Source organism: Myiozetetes cayanensis, unplaced genomic scaffold (assembly GCF_022539395.1).
Source record: "Myiozetetes cayanensis isolate MyiCay16 unplaced genomic scaffold, myiCay2020 scf286, whole genome shotgun sequence".
In the NCBI taxonomy this organism is placed as follows: Eukaryota; Metazoa; Chordata; class Aves; order Passeriformes; family Tyrannidae; genus Myiozetetes; species Myiozetetes cayanensis.
In genome coordinates, this window is record NW_026087506.1 from 46,118 (window position 1) to 58,646 (window position 12,529).

At 32.8% G+C, this 12,529-nt stretch overlaps 1 long non-coding RNA gene across 1 annotated transcript; it reads left to right on the forward strand.

Annotated features, from left to right (window-relative positions):
- Positions 1-905: 905 nt before the first annotated feature.
- Positions 906-11,566, forward strand: LOC126643961 (uncharacterized). The gene is made up of 3 exons (XR_007629831.1): positions 906-1,284; positions 4,719-4,869; positions 11,418-11,566. It is a non-coding gene; the product is annotated as an uncharacterized LOC126643961 (long non-coding RNA).
- The last annotated feature ends 963 nt before the right edge of the window (positions 11,567-12,529 follow it).

Consider the following 12,529-nt stretch of genomic DNA (forward strand, 5'->3'; position numbering starts at 1 on the left):
ATATTGCAAAAAAATTATAAAATTAGGGAAAAATCAGGAAAAAAAATCCAATTAAGACCTCCAAAATATTCCAAAATATCCCAAAAAATCAAGAAAAAAATTCAATTTACACCTCCAAAATATTCCAAAAAAACCACAAAAATAAAGGAAAAAATCAAGAAAAAAATTCGATATTTTTAAAAAAAAAATCAAGAAAAATCAAGAAAAAAATCCAATATTTTTTAAAAAAATCAAGAAAAAAATCAAGAAAAAAATCCAATTATTATTTTAAAAAATCAAGAAAAAAATTCCAATATTTTTCTAAATAATCAAGACAAAATCAAGATAAATCCAATATTTCTTTAAGAAATCAAGAAAAATCAAGAAAATCCAATATTTTTAAAAAATCAAGAAATATTCCAATATTTTTAAAAAAATCAAGAAAAAAATTCAATATTTTTTAAAAAAATCAAGAAAAAAAATCAAGAAAAAAATCCAATTTTTTTTTTAAAAATCAAGAAAAAAATCAAGAATAAAATCCAATATTTTTTTAAAAAAATCAAGAAAAAAATCCAATAATTTTTTAAAAAAATCAAGAAAAAAATCCAATATTTTTTTAAAAAATCAAGAAAAAAATCCAATATTTTTTAAAAAAATCAAGAAAAAATCAAGAAAAAAATCCAATATTTCTTTAAGAAATCAAGAAAAAAATCAAGAAAAAATCCAATATTTTTTAAAAAAATCAAGAAAAAATCCAATAATTTTTTAAAAAAATCAAGAAAAAATTCCAATATTTTTAAAAAAAATCAAGAAAAAAATCCAATATTTTTAAAAAAATCAAGAAAAATCAAGAAAAAAATCCAATATTTTTTTAAAAAATCAAGAAAAAAATTAAGAAAAAAATTCCAATTTATTACTGTAAATTATTTAATAAAAAATAGACAAAAAAATTAAAAATTTAAATAAATTTAATTCTTTATTCCCATTTTTTTCTCCTTCTTTTTCCAGCCCCTCCTCGCTTCCTCTCCCCCCCTTCCTCCATCAGCGCCATCCGAGGCCATCCCGCCCTCCTCCCTTGTCCTTTCCAAGGAGACCCCCCCATCGACATCCAATGGCAAAAAAACCGGGAAAACCTTTTGGGAATTCCCGAATTTCCCTCTGGGAATTCCCGGCTGCTCCTGCTGCCCTCGGGAACGCTGCAGATTGGCAAGATTGGAGTGGAAGATGAAGGAATTTACCGGTGTCTCCTCAGCAATGCCGGAGGGTTCCGGCTTGGGAGCGATGTCAGGTTGAGGGTGGTGGAGGGTGAGTTGGGAATTGGGGGAATTCTTGCAATTTACAGGGGTTTTAATGCAATTTACAGGGGTTTGAGTGCAATTTACAGGGGTTTGAGTGCAATTTACGGGGGTTTGAGTGCAATTTACAGGGGTTTCAGTGGGATTTATTGCAATTTACAGGGGTTTGAGTGCAATTTACAGGGGTTTGAGTGCAATTTACAGGGGTTTGAGTGCAATTTACAGGGGTTTGAGTGCAATTTACATGGAATTATTGCAATTTACAGGGGTTTTATTGGGATTTATTGGGATTTAGAGGGGGATTTTATTGGGATTTACAGGGAGTTTTTGGGATTTTATTGGGATTTACAGGGGTTTTAATGGGATTTTATTGGAGTTTTATTGGGATTTAATGGGGTTTTATTAGGATTTTATTGGGATTTAATGGGGTTTTATTGGGATTTAATGGAATTTTATCAGGAATTTAATGGAATTTTATCAAGAATTTAATGGGATTTTATCAGAATTCCATGGGATTTTACCAGAATTCCATGGAATTTTCCCAGAATTTCAAGGAATTTTCACCAGAATTCCATGGAATTTTCCTGGAATTTTACCAGAATTTCCTGGAATTTTATCCGAATTCCATGGAATTTTATTGGGATTTCAAGGAATTTTCCCAGAATTCCATGGAATTTTATCAGAATTTAAAGGAATTTTCCCAGAATCCCCTGGCATTTCCTTGGGAATCCGCTGGAATTCTGGGCATTCCCGGGGGGATTCCCGGCTGCTCCTGCTGCCCTCGGGAACGCTGCAGATTGGCAAGATTGGAGTGGAAGATGAAGGAATTTACCGGTGTCTCCTCAGCAATGCCGGAGGGTTCCGGCTTGGGAGCGATGTCAGGTTGAGGGTGGTGGAAAGTGAGTTGGGAATTGGGGGAATTTTAATGGAATTAGTGCAATTTACAGGGGTTTTATAGGGATTTATTGCAATTTACAGGGGTTTTATTGGGATTTTATTGCAATTTACAGGGGTTTTATAGTGCAATTTACAGGGTTTGAGGCATTTTATAGGGATTTATTGCAATTTACAGGGGTTTTATAGGGATTTATTGCAATTTACAGGGGTTTTATAGGGATTTATTGCAATTTACAGGGGATTTTATAGGGATTTATTGCAATTTACAGGGTTTTATAGGATTTATTGCAATTTACAGGGGTTTTAGTGGGATTTATTGCAATTTACAGGGGTTTTAGTGGGATTTATTGCAATTTACAGGGATTTTATTGGGATTTATTGCAATTTACAGGGATTTTATAGGGATTTATTGCAATTTACAGGGGTTTTATTGGGATTTTGAGAGAATTATTGCAATTTACAAGGATTTTATAGGGAATTATTGCAATTTACAGGGGTTTTATAGGGATTTATTGCAATTTACAGGGATTTTATAGGGATTTATTGCAATTTACAGGGGTTTTATAGGGATTTATTGCAATTTACAGGGGTTTTATAGGGATTTATTGCAATTTACAGGGATTTTATTGCAATTTACAGGGTTTTATAGGGATTTATTGCAATTTACAGGGGTTTTATAGGGATTTATTGCAATTTACAGGGGTTTTATAGGGATTTATTGCAATTTACAGGGGTTTTATTGGGATTTATTGCAATTTACAGGGATTTTATTGCAATTTACAGGGATTTTATAGGGATTGATTGCAATTTACAGGGGTTTTATTGCAATTTACAGGGGTTTTATAGGGATTTATTGCAATTTACAGGGATTTATTGCAATTTACAGGGGTTTTATAGTAAATTATTGCAATTTACAGGGGTTTTATTGCAATTTACAGGGGTTTTATAGGGAATTATTGCAATTTACAGGGGTTTTATAGGGATTTATTGCAATTTACAGGGGTTTTATAGGGATTTATTGCAATTTACAGGGGTTTTATTGCAATTTACAGGGGTTTTATAGGGAATTATTGCAATTTACAGGGATTTTATAGGGATTTATTGCAATTTACAGGGGATTTTAGTGGGATTTTATTGCAATTTACAGGGGATTTTATTGGGATTTATTGCAATTTACAGGGGTTTTAGTGGGATTTATTGCAATTTACAGGGGTTTTATAGGGATTTATTGCAATTTACAGGGATTTTATTGCAATTTACAGGGATTTTATAGAGATTTTAATGGAATTATTGCAATTTACAGGGGTTTTATAGGGATTTCATTGGGATTTAATGGAGTTTTAATGGGGTTTTATTGGGATTTACAGGGGATTTATTGGGATTTACAGGGGGTTTTATTGGGATTTAATGGGGTTTTATTGGGATTTACAGGGAATTATTGGGATTTTATTGGGATTTAATGGAATTTTATCAAGAATTTAATGGGATTTTATCAGAATTCCATGGGATTTTATCAAGAATTTAATGGAATTTTATCAAGAATCTCATGGAATTTTACTGGGAATTCCATGGAATTTCACCAGAATTCCATGGAATTTTACTGGAATTTCATGGAATTTTACCAGAATTCCATGGAATTTTATCATAATTCCATGGAATTTTACTGGAATTTTACCAAAATTCCATGGATTTTTACTGGAATCCCATGGAATTTTATCAGAATCTCATGGAATTCTACCAGGATTCCATGGAATTTTACTGGAATTCCATGGAATTTTACTGGAATTTTACCAGAATTTCAAGGAATTTCACCAGAATCCCATGGAATTTCCCTGGGAATTTCATGGATTTTTAGCAGAATTTCATGGAATTTTATGGAATTTCACCAGAATTCCATGGAATTTTACCAGAATTCCATGGAATTTTACCAGAATTTCATGGAATTTCACCAGAATTTCAAGGAATTTTTACCAAAATTTCAAGGAATTTTACCAGAATTCCATGGAATTTCATCAGAATTTCTAGGAATTTCTACAGAATTTAATGGAATTTTACCAGAATTTCAAGGAATTTTCCTGGAATTCCATGGAGTTTTATCAGGATTTAATGGAATTTTACCACAATTCCATGGAATTTTACTGGGATTTCAAGGAATTTTACCAGAATTCCATGGAATTCCACCAGAATTTCATGGAATTTCACTGGAATTTCATGGAATTTTACCAAAATTTCATGGAATTTTACCAGAATCTCATGGAATTTTACTGGAATTTCATGGAATTTTACTCAGAATTTCATGGAATTTTACCAGAATTCAATGGAATTTTACCAGAATCTCATGGAATTTTACTGGAATTTTACCAAAATTCCATAGAATTTTACAGGACTTCCATGGAATTTTATCAGAATTTCATGGAATTTCACCAGAAATTCATGGAATTTTATCAGAATTCCATAGAATTTTATCAGAATTCCATGGAATTTTCCTGGAATTTTACCAGGATTTCACGGAATTTCACCTGGAATTTCTCTCCCTCTCTCCCCCAGATCCCGGAATTCCTCGCCCTCCCCTTTTCCTCCAAAAACCTCGGGATCAGGACGTGCTGGAAGGTGGGAATGTGGTTCTGGAATGTTCTGCTTCGGGATTTCCTCCTCCCATCATCACCTGGAGCCGGGAAAACCGAGAGATTCCCAGCAGGTATTCCCAGTTTTCCCAAAAAAACCCGGGAATTGGGGTTTTATTAAAGTTCCACTTGGAATTTCAGCCTGGAAAATTCCCAGAAATCCTTGGGAATTCCTTAGAATTCCCAGTGTTTTCCTATTTTTTATGGGTTGGGATAAAACTGGAATTTTTTCCCAAGGAATTCCTGGAATTCCAGGCTGAAATATTCCCAAAAATCCTTGGGAATTCCTTCCCTAAAATCCCCTTGGATCCAGGAATTCCTTGGGAAGAAATTCCAGGTTTTTCCCTCTGTATGGGAATGATTCCAATGGGAATTTAGGGATGGAATTCCCAAGGATTTTCTGGGAATTTTCCAGCTTGAAATTCCAAGAATTCCTTGGGAAGAAATTCCAGGTTTATCCCATTGGATTGCATGACTCATCCTGGAATTCCAGCCTGGAAAATTCCCAGAAAATCCTTGGGAATTCCTTCCCTAAAATCCCATTGGAATAATTCCCATCCAATGGGAATTTTCCAGGCTGGAATTCCAGGAATTCCTTGGGAAGAAATTCCAGGTTTTATCCCAATCCATGGAAAAGAATTCCCAATGGGAATTTAGGGAAGGAATTCCCAAAGATTTCTGGGAATATTCCAGGTTGGAATTCCCAGTTTAATGAGAATTCCTTGGGAAAAAATTCCCAGGATTTCTGAGAAAATTCCAGCTTGGAATTCCAAGAATTCCTTGGGGAAAAATTCCAGGATTTATCCCAATCCATGGAAAAGAATTCCCAATTTAAGGATGGAATTCCCAAGGATTTTCTGGGAATTTTCCAGCTTGGAATTCCAGGAATTCCTTGGGAAAAAATTCCAAGTTTATCCCATTGGATTGGACGACTCATCCTGGAATTCCAGCCTGGAAAATTCCCAGAAAATCCTTGGGAATTCCATCCCTAAAATCCCATTGGAATCATTCCCATCCAATGGGATAAACCTGGAATTTCTTTCCAAGGAATTCTTGGAATTCCAGCCTGGAATTTCCCCAGAAATCCTGGAATTTTTTCCCAAGGAATTCTCATTAAACTGGGAATTCCAAGCTGGAATTTTCCCAAAAATCCTGGATTTTTTCCCAAGGAATTCCTGGAATTCCAAGTTGGGATTTTCTTGGAAATCTGGGAATTTTTTCCCAAGGAATTCCTGGAATTCCAAGCTGGAATTTTCTCAGAAATCCTGGATTTTTTTCCCAAGGAATTCTTGGAATTCCAAGCTGGAATTTTCTCTGAAATCCGGGAATTTTTTTCCCAAGGAATTCTCATGGGATGGAAAATTCATCCTGGAATTCCAGCCTGGAAAATTCCCAGAAAATCCTTGGGAATTCCATCCTTAAATTGGGAATTCTTTTCCATGGATTGGGATAAATCCGGGAATTTTTTTCCCAAGGAATTCTTGGAATTCAAAGCTGGAATTTTCTTGGAAATTCGGGATTTTTTTCCCAAGGAATTCTTGGAATTCCAAGCTGGAATTTTCCCAGAAATCCTGGAATTTTTTCCCAAGGAATTCTTGGAATTTCAGGCTGGAATTTTTGCAGAAATCTGGGAATTTTTTAAGGAATTCTTGGAATTCCAAGCTGGAATTTTCTCTGAAATCTGGGAATTTTTTTCCCAAGGAATTCCTGGAATTCCAGCCTGGAATTTTCAAAAAAATCCTGGAATTTTTTCCCAAGGAATTCTTGGAATTCCAAGCTGGAATTTTCTTGGAAATTCGGGATTTTTTTCCCAAAGAATTTCTGGAATTCCAAGCTGGAATTTTCCCAAAAATTCAGGAATTTTTTTCCCAAGGAATTCTCATGAAATAGAAAATTCATCCTGGAATTCCAGCCTGGAAAATTCCCAGAAATCCTTGGGAATTCCTTAGAATTCCCAGTGGGATTAATTTTCTATGGATTGGGATAAAACCTGGAATTTTTTTCCAAGGAATTCTTGGAATTTCAACCTGGAAAATTCCCAGAAAATCCTTGGAAATTCCATCCTAAAAAATTCCCGGATTTTTGGGAAAATTCCAGCTTGAAATTCCAAGAATTCCATCTTTAAAAATTCCCAGATTTCAGAGTCAATTCCAGGCTGGAATTCCAGGATAAATTTTCCATTTAATGAGAATTCCTTGGGAAAAAAATCCCGGATTTTTGGGAAAATTCCAACTTGGAATTCCAAGAATTCCTTGGGAAAAAATTCCAGGATTTCAGAGCCAATTCCAGCTTGAAATTCCAAGAATTCCATCTTAAAAATTTCCCAGAATTTCCACAAAAATCCCAGCTTGGAATTCCAAGAATTCCTTGGGAAAAAATCCCCAGATTTCCCAAAAAATTCCAGCTTGGAATTCCAAGAATTCCATCTTAAAAAATTCCCAGAATTTTTGTGAAAACTCCAGACTGAAATTCCAAGAATTCCTTAAAAAAATCCTGAATTTCCACCAAAATTCCAGGCTAAAATTCCAAAACTTCCTTTAAAAATTCCCATTTTTCCCCTCCTAATTGGGGTAAATTCCAAGAATTCCTTGGGAAAAAATTCCAGAACTTCCCCAAAAATCCCAGCTTGGAATTCCAAGAATTCCACCTTAAAATATTCCCATTTTTCCCCTCCAAATTGGGGTAAATTCCAAGAATTCCATCTTAAAAAATTCCCAGATTTCAGAGCCAATTCCAGGTTGGAATTCCAAGAATTCCATCTTAAAAAATTCCCAGATTTCAGAGCCAATTCCAGGCTGGAATTCCAGGATAAATTTTCCATTTAATGAGAATTCCTTGGGAAAAAAAATCCTGGATTTCTGGGAAAATCCCAGCTTGAAATTCCAAGAATTCCACCTTAAAAAATTCCCGGATTTTTGGGAAAATTCCAGGTTGGAATTCCAAGAATTCCTTAAAAAATTCCCGGATTTTTGGGAAAATTCCAGCTTGAAATTCCAAAAATTCCTTAAAAAATTCCCAGATTTGCAAGAAAATCCCAGCTTGAAATTCCAAGAATTCCTAAAAAAAATCCTGAATTTCCACCAAAATCCCATCTTGAAATTCCAAAAATTCCTTAAAAAATTCCCATTTTTCCCCTCCAAACTGGGGTAAATTCCAAGAATTCCATCTTAAAAAATTCCCAGATTTCAGAGCCAATTCCAGGCTTAAAAAATTCCCAGATTTCCAAGAAAATCCCAACTCGAAATTCCAAAAATTCCTTACAAAAATCCTGAATTTCCACGAAAATCCCAGGCTGGAATTCCAAAAATTCCTTTAAAAATTCCCATTTTTTCCCTCCAAACTGGTGTAAATTCCAAGAATTCCACCTTAAAAAATTCCCAGATTTTTGTGAAAAACCCCAACTCGAAATTCCAAGAATTCCTTAAAAAAATCCTGAATTTCCACCAAAATTCCAGCTTGGAATTCGAAAAATTCCTTAAAAAATTCCCAGATTTCTGAGCCAATTCCAGGCTAAAATTCCAAAAATTCCTTAAAAAATTCCCATTTTTCCCCTCCAAACTGGGGTAAATTCCAAGAATTCCACCTTAAAAAATTCCCAGATTTTTGTGAAAACCCCAACTTGGAAATTCCAAGAATTCCACCTTAAAAATTCCCATTTTTCCCTCCAAACTGGGGTAAATTCCAAGAATTCCTTGGGGAAAAATTCCAGAATTTCCCCAAAAATCCCAGCTTGAAATTCCAAGAATTCCACCTTAAAATATTCCCATTTTTCCCCTCCAAATTGGGGTAAATTTCAAGAATTCTACCTTAAAAAATTCCCATTTTTTCCCTCCAAACTGGGGTAAATTCCAAGAATTCCATCTTAAAAAAATCCTGAATTTCCACAAAAATCCCAGCTTGAAATTCCAAAAATTCCTTAAAAAAATCCTGAATTTCCACGAAAATTCCAGGCTAAAATTCCAAAAATTCCTTTAAAAATTCCCATTTTTTCCCTCCTAATTGGGGTAAATTCCAAGAATTCCTTGGGGAAAAATTCCAGAATTTCCCCAAAAATCCCAGCTTGAAATTCCAAGAATTCCTTAAAAAAATCCTGAATTTCCACAAAAATTCCAGGCTAAAATTCCAAAAATTCCTTAAAAAATTCCCGGATTTCCACGAAAATTCCAGCTTGAAATTCCAAAAATTCCTCAAAAAATTCCCAGAATTTTTGAGAAAATTCCAACTTGAAATTCCAAGAATTCCTCGTGAAAAAATTCCAGGATTTTTGGGAAAATTCCAGTTTGAAATTCCAAGAATTCCACCTTAAAAAATTCCCAGATTTTTTTGAAAACTCCAGATTGAAATTCCAAGAATTCCTTAAAAAATTCCAGAATTTCCCCAAAAATCCCACTTGAAATTCCAAAAATTCCTTAAAAAATTCCCATTTTTTCCCTCCAAACTGAGGTAAATTCCAAGAATTCCACCTTAAAAAATTCCCAGATTTTTGTGAAAACTCCAACTTGGAAATTCCAAGAATTCCACCTTAAAAAATTCCCATTTTTCCCCTCCAAACTGGCGTAAATTCCAAGAATTCCACCTTAAAAAATTCCCAGATTTTTGTGAAAACCCCAACTTGAAATTCCAAGAATTCCACCTTAAAAAATTCCCAGATTTCAGAGCCAATTCCAGGCTGGAATTCCAGGATAAATTTTCCATTTATTGAGAATTCCTTGGGAAAAAAATCCTGGATTTCTAGGAAAATTCCAGCTTGGAATTCCAAGAATTCCATCTTAAAAAATTCCCATTTTTTCTGCAAAAATTCCAGGCTAAAATTCCAAAAATTCCTTAAAATTCATTTTTCCCCTCCAAACTGGGGTAAATTCCAAGAATTCCACCTTAAAAAATTCCCAGATTTTTGGGAAAATTCCTGGCTAAAATTCCAAGAATTCCTTAAAAAAATCCTGGATTTCCACGAAAATCCCAACTTGAAATTCCAAAAATTCCTTAAAAAATTCCCATTTTTCCCCTCCTAATTGGGGTAAATTCCAAGAATTCCTTGGGAAAAAATTCCAGAATTTCCCCAAAAATCCCAGCTTGAAATTCCAAGAATTCCATCTTTAAAAATTCCCATTTTTTCCCTTCCCAGTTGGGGTAAATTCCAAGAATTCCACCTTAAAAAATTCCCAGATTTCAGAGAAAATTCCAGGCTGGAATTCCAGGATAAATTTTCCATTTCATGAGAATTCCTTGGGAAAAAAATTCCTGGATTTTTGAGAAAATTCCAGCTTGAAATTCCAAGAATTCCACCTTAAAAAATTCCCATTTTTGCCCCTCCAAACTGGGGTAAATTCCAAGAATTCCACCTTAAAAATTCCCAGATTTCAGAGCCAATTCCAGGCTGAAATTCCAAGAATTCCACCTTAAAAAATTCCCATTTTTTCCCTCCTAATTGGGGTAAATTCCAAGAATTCCACCTTAAAAAATTCCCAGATTTTTTTGAAAACCCCAACTCGAAATTCCAAGAATTCCACCTTAAAAAATTCCCCGAATTCCCAAGAAAATTCCCAATTTTTCTCTTCCCAGCTGGGGTAAATTCCAAGAATTCCATCTTAAAAAATTCCCAGATTTCAGAGCCAATTCCAGGCTTAAAAAATTCCCAGATTTCCAAGAAAATCCCAACTTGGAATTCCAAGAATTCCACCTTAAAAAATTCCCATTTTTTCCCTCCTAATTGGGGTAAATTCCAAGAATTCCACCTTTAAAAATTCCAGGATTTTAGAGCCAATTCCAGGCTGAAATTCCAAGAATTCCACCTTAAAAAATTCCCATTTTTCCCCTCCAAACTGGTGTAAATTCCAAGAATTCCACCTTAAAAAATTCCCAGATTTCTGTGAAAACTCCAATTTCAAATTCCAAGAATTCCACCTTAAAAAATTCCCAGAATTTCCAAGAAAATTCCAGCTTGAAATTCCAAAAATTCCTTAAAAATTTCCCAGATTTTTGGGAAAATCCCAGCTTGAAATTCCAAAAATTCCTCAAAAAATTCCCAGATTTTTGGGAAAATTCCAACTTGAAATTCCAAGAATTCCTTGGGAAAAAATTCCAGGATTTGAGAGCCAATTCCAGGCTGAAATTCCAGAAATTCCTTAAAAAATTCCCATTTTTTCCCTCCTAATTGGGGTAAATTCCAAGAATTCCTTGGGGAAAAATTCCAGAATTTCCCCAAAAATCCCAGCTTGAAATTCCAAGAATTCCACCTTAAAATATTCCCATTTTTCCCCTCCAAATTGGTGTAAATTCCAAGAATTCCACCTTAAAAAATTCCCAGAATTTCTGCGAAAATCCCAGCTTGGAATTCCAAGAATTCCACCTTAAAAAATTCCCATTTTTGCCCCTCCAAACTGGGGTAAATTCTAAGAATTCCACCTTAAAAATTCCCAGATTTCAGAGCTAATTCCAGGCTAAAATTCCAAAAATTCCTTAAAAAATTCCCATTTTTCCCCTCCAAACTGGGGTAAATTCCAAGAATTCCTTGGGAAAAAATTCCAGAATTTCCCAAAAAATCCCAACTTGAAATTCCAAGAATTCCTTGGGAAAAAATTCCCCGAATTCCCAAGAAAATTCCCATTTTTTCCCTTCCCAGCTGGGGTAAATTCCGACTGTTGGGCGGTTCCCACCTGCTGATTTCCAACATCAGCGCTGTCGATGAAGGCTCCTACGGCTGCCACCTCCGAGCTGGAGCCGTCAATGACTCGGCCACCGCCAGGATCAGAGTGCTGGGTGAGAGTCTGGGCTCATTAAGTCATTAATTGATTCATTAATTCATCATTTTATTCATTTATTTCGTTGATTTCTTCATTTATTTATTGATCGATTGGTGAATTGAATTATTAATTTATTTTAATTTTATTTTATATGATTTATTTGATTTCATTTTAATCTATTCTTAATTTATTAATTTCTTCTTAATGTATTAATTTATTATTCATTTTATTTTTAATTATTTACTTTATTCTAATTTCTTATTAATTTATTAATTTATGATTCATTTTATTTTATATTATTTCTTTTATTCTATTTTAATTTCTTATGAATTTATTAATTTATTATTCATTTTATTTTTATTATTTATTTGATTTGATTTTAATCTATTCTTAATTTATTAATTTCTTCTTAATTTATTAATTTCTTACTCATTTTATTTTTAATTATTTACTTTATTCTATTTTAATTTCTTCTTAATTTATTAATGTATTATTTATTTCATTTTTTATTATTTATTTTTTAAATTTATTAATAACTGATTACTAATTTATTAATTTATTATTTATTTTATTTTTATTATTATTAATTTATTATTATTTTATTATATTTTAATACTTTATTTTATTTTAATTTATTATTAATGTATTATTAATGTATTATTAATTTATTAATCTATTATTAATTATTAATTATAACTTCATGAATTGATTAATTTATCATTATTTATTATTATTAATTTATTATTATTAATTTAGTATTCATTTTATTTTTATTATTTATTTGATTTGATTTTAATCTATTATTAATTTAATAATTTCTTCTTAATTTATTACTTTCTTCTTAATTTATTAATCGATTATTAATTTATTAATTTATTATTAATTTATTAATTTCTTATTAATTTATCAATCTATTATTAATTTATTAATGGATTATTAATTTATGAATTCCTTCTTAATTTATTAATTTCTTCTTAATTTATTAATTTCC